The 4949-nt window shown below is 37.9% G+C and overlaps 1 protein-coding gene across 2 annotated transcripts in view; it reads left to right on the top strand.

Moving 5' to 3' along the window:
* The window catches only part of LOC119563294, a 59229-nt gene that overhangs the window by 28680 nt on the left and 25600 nt on the right, over positions 1-4949 (top strand). The window lies entirely within an intron of this gene.

The following is a 4949-nucleotide window of genomic DNA, read 5'->3' as shown; positions in this document are numbered from 1 at the left end:
TGAAACTGAATGTGGTTTGGCGGCTGCGCGTTTGTTTATTTGATCGCTGGCGCCGAACTGCTTGCACTGCTTGGTTTCGACCGGGGTTTCTCTTTTTGTTTAAGCCATATTACTCTTTTTCGAGACATTGTTAACTCTTTTGTGTATTTCTCAGAGGTTTTTGGCGACCACAAGTCGCGTGCTTGTGACTCACGATGATGGAGGGATTTTTCAAGGGGGGTTTCGACTGATTATATTGCCTTAGGTCAGGTCTCAAGTCTGCTGCTTTGTTTATACTATTTTTCAGACTTGCCTTTAACTACCGTGTTCGCTGTCTTGCGGCTTGTAATGAAGCCATTAGCAGACAATTACCAGGGTGACCATCTTATTATGTTTAAATTGATTCAGCCCAGGGGCTTGTACTGGTTCTATTTGGTTTCCTCTATTTATTATTCCTTTCACCGGTGGCCCGTCCTTTCACCTTTGCACTTTCCCTGGCTAGGAAATTAACCACAAAATATGATCAGCTCATCCCACATAATTATTTGCGAAATTGTTATTTCAATTTCGACAAGCCACGCGATCTTGAATTGAGTGTGCAAACTTTACTAGCTCAAAAAGTTTTTAAGCTTTGTCTTCTGGTCAAAAATATTTAGGATTTTAAATTTTTTTTTATTAAATTATTACTTTAAGTTTTTTGTAATTTTGTTTTATTTATTTATTTGATGTAATGTGGGTAAAACGTGCTCTCCTAAAGTATAGAGTGTCTACAATCCGTAATTCATCTCTTTTTTCCCCTCATATTTCTTCCGAAAATTATGATCATGCTGAACTTTTATAAATTGGCGAACACTCCCATTGTTCAGCTACTGAACAAATTAATTAAAAAGTAAAGTTATAAATTACCCGGTGAAATGTTACAGCGATACACGCATTGCTCATTGGCCCATTGACTTGGCTGCAACAACTCACCCGCATCTATGAGTCAAAAGATTTGGTCCCCTTTTCTATTTTTTATTACTGTGTAACGCTCCTTTCCCAGCATTTACATAATTCTCCAGTTTTTCAAGTTCAGAGAAATGCAGGCGAATTGATTTTAAGTTTAATTGTTGAATAAATGGAAAAAAGGAGAAAATATAATTCGTCTGTTCACCCATAAATATTTAATGAACTCCACCAACCAATCAAACGAAAGTGCAATCATTAAAAAGCGTGATAAGTGTTTGAGGTCGAATTACATGGAAGAGAGGAGTGTCTAAGCGGATGTGTTGCTTTTATCACTTTAAGTTATAGGGGTAATACTCTTACCACGACTAGTGATCTCTTCCAAAAAATTGTAAAGATCCTTGAGCAACCTACATTTTTAAGTTCAATTATTGAGAAAAGTAAGATCAATTTTCATTTTTGTGTTATATAGTATTTTAAAATAAACTTACAATGTCATTAATAGATTAATGAATGTAAAATAAAGGTCCTAGAAGTGTATTTTAAATTCATATTCCTTGATAAAACATATTGAATTTTTTTTTGTAATGACCCTTTACATAAGAGTACAATCCTGGTTATTTTCTGTCCAATTGGCTGAACGTCGTCACCCCAGGGCAGTCATAAAGGGAAACTCCGCCAATTTAGCGGACATGGAGTTAAGGGGAGTGCTCCAAAAACTGGACATAGCAGTGCACGTGCCAAAACATGGTTTAGAAAGTGCCCAAAGCCATTTAATCGAACGAAAAAAAATTATGTTATAGACACAGGCACTTTTAGTTTGAAATGGTCGATAAAAAAGCGATTACTAAATTCAATTTAGTCACAAAGCAACGACAACACCTTTGTGGGATTTTCAATTATAAAGCACAGGCCAAAGAAATATGCTAGTCAATGCGGCATGGCTTTTTCAGTTTTTTTTTACACTCCCACAGACCGCAAAAAGGCAAAATGCAAAGTGCCAAAGGCGTGAAAATAATCCATAAAAAGAAAAGCAGTGGGGAAAAAGAAGGAAAAACTACGAGGAAGGAATCATACAAAAGGGGGATTTTTTCTTTTCTTTTTCAGTTAGCAGGAGCAGAAAACGCGCTTAAATGATTTTGAATTGTGGACAAACATTGGCGACATGGAAACACGAAGGCGGCGGAGACGTGGACACCACGGACACGGGTTGACGTTGTCAACATTGTAGCTGCGGCTTCTGGCTAAAATGTTTGCGGTTGGTCAAGAGGAGTGGGAGGAGTAGGAGGCGGATGCTGCGATGTTGGTTAAAAATAGTGCCTGGCAAAAAGCCGCGAACACAAGTTGCAAAAATCACGCGCCATGAATCGTACAAAGAGCAATTGAATGGAACTCCTCATTGGAAAGGGGCGAAAAGTAGTAGGGATCGTTCCTCGTCTGACTTTCGGTTTGCATTGGCTGGAGGATGGTTCTTTTGGGTCAGGGTTCTGTTTTGGTCTTGATGTGCTCCGATTTAGAGAATGCAATGCCCTTATTGTTACATTGGTTAGTTAAAAGGTTTGGATATTACTTTAAAACTTTATAATATAATAAAATATATATATAAATGTCAGTTAAGATGCCTTAAAATAACACTGAATAATATATACATTTATAAAACCTACAGCACAACAATATATTTTTAAATACAATTTAAATTGCAGTTTGCCAATTATTTTCTCATATACAAATTCTTTGTTTTGTGGCCTATACTTAAAAGTAAATTCCGTCTCAAACTCACATTTAAAGCAGCATGATTGTATAGTAAATGTACTAAATATAAGGTAAAATATAGTTGGGCTGCTTCTCCCTAAGGGTATTTCCAATTCGTCCACTCTGACAGTTGACCCATCTCCAGTCGCCACTTTCAGTTTATTTTGTGTTTCAATTGCAGCACTTTTTGCTGTGCTACTGCCGACTGGCTGGTGTTGCCAGCAAACTAACAAGTCGCCGGGATTGCCGGCAGAAATGTACATATTTTTTATTCCGGGGCAAAATCAATTGGCATTTCAAATTGCACGCCTTTGAGCTTTGCGCGCACTGCGTTTGCCATTCGTTTTGAGGGTTTGAGAGTTTTTGTTATAATTGAAAAGTGGCCGCCGACATAACCATTGAAAGGTCCATTCCACATGCCCCGCACACTCCACTAGAAATCTGGGCAAACTTTGTGGGCTATTTAAGTTTCGGTATCCCGGCCGTTTAGGCAAATAGAGCCATAGCCCATATAGCCATACAATTAATGCAGATGACGATGCCGAGACGAGACGAAACCAGATTGAATCCATGTAGGCGTCCATTGGCACAGGTGTGCAGGTGCAATTGCAAGTGCCGGGGAACATGTCCACAGCTGTGTGCTCAGGCAACGGCAGACACCAAATGCTTCCTTCATTAGGCTTCCCCCGGAGCCCATTTCCCACTCCCCAATTCCCAATCCTCATTTGGGAGCAGCGAACCAACCAACCAACCAACCGACCGACCAATCTGCCCCAGTCTGGGGTCCATTGTGTGCTTGGATGTCGTGTGCGTGTCGTTACGGATCGGCTCATGCACTGTCCATAAAAATAATGATAAATTCATATTATTTGTGATATCTAGCAGGAAAATTCTATTTAATTAGACATTCATTATTTTTCCTTTCTAAATGGCATTTTGGTTTAAATTAAAAAAGCTGAACACAAATTTGAAATAGAGAATTAAAGGCCGATTTCTCAATGTCATGTTAACTTTTGTCCTTGAGATAAAATTTTGTTTCCTAAAAATGTAGTTTCTTATTATCATGTTAGGTTTTTTCTTACTTAAAACTTCTAGCTGGAAGCAAAGTTGTAGTTAAACTTGTCAGTCGTCAAAACTAAACTTGTAAGCAGAATCTCTTAAGTTTTGTCGTTCGACAAATTAACGTGGCATTGAGAAAATCAATTTGCCTTTTCAAATATTTCTCAAAACTCATTTATACGACAGAGTCTTAACATGACATTGAAAAGTCGGTTTTAAAAGGACTAAATAATCATTTAAACATTTAATTTACAGTACTTAACTATACTAACCCAAAAACTTACCACGTGATTTTTCCCAGTGCTTCTCAGGGCTACTCTCACTTTGTTTGCTGCATAAATAATTTTAGAGTAAATTAATTTATTCGTTGACATGTGTCCTGCGTTTATTTGAAATTGCATTGTCATTATGCAAATGCACTTTACCCTCTCACCCGGTTTGTGTTCGATTTAACTGCCTGTTGTTTTCTGCTCTTCAGTTGAGTGACTGCGACCAGAGTTTTTCTGTTGAGTGGCATGATTTATTTGTTGATACAACCGAGTTATTTACACTTAATTTGGCAATGCGTGTAATGGTTTGTTAGCCACATAAATACATCCCTGAACTCCAGCTAACAGCATTTGTCACAGCAAAATCCCTAACACAAAATACATCATCTTGGTTTCTTGGTTGCTCATGATTTGTTGCTGCTGGCTAAAATCTTATTTCCGTTTGCCTTTACTGGTTGTGAGCCAAGAAAGCTGCATTTAGGTGTTCATATATCCTAGAATAAATACAATAAATAAATGAACTGCAGCTGCTCTGGATGCAATCGTAATCTTTAGGTTGTCGGGGCTTTCCATTATGCTAAGAAACAATGGGTTTAGGATGATAACTGTTTTTGAAATTTTATAAAGTTTTAAAAATGTATTCTGTAATTGATATTGACTACACCTAATGGGATATTTTATATTTAAATCTTTAACATTGTATTTAAAGCCTCTCCGTTTAAGTAAATGCGTGGTTTCAAGACATAACTATTTGATTGTTCAATTTGGATATGTCTGTGGGTGTTGGTCCGTTGATTGTTGTGTTGTCTGCTGTTGCCCACTACTGACCAAATGACCGACTTTTCACGCCTCCTGGTATTACATCTATGGCCACAGCCGTGGTTACCATACCTCCCATACCTTCCATCCATCCTTCCCAGTCCATAAGACCGTCCACCACATTCC

Source organism: Drosophila subpulchrella, chromosome 3R (genome assembly GCF_014743375.2).
Source record: "Drosophila subpulchrella strain 33 F10 #4 breed RU33 chromosome 3R, RU_Dsub_v1.1 Primary Assembly, whole genome shotgun sequence".
NCBI classification, from domain to species: Eukaryota; Metazoa; Arthropoda; class Insecta; order Diptera; family Drosophilidae; genus Drosophila; species Drosophila subpulchrella.
Note: the sequence above shows the minus strand (reverse complement) of the source record. Positions and strands in the feature narration are given on the sequence as shown.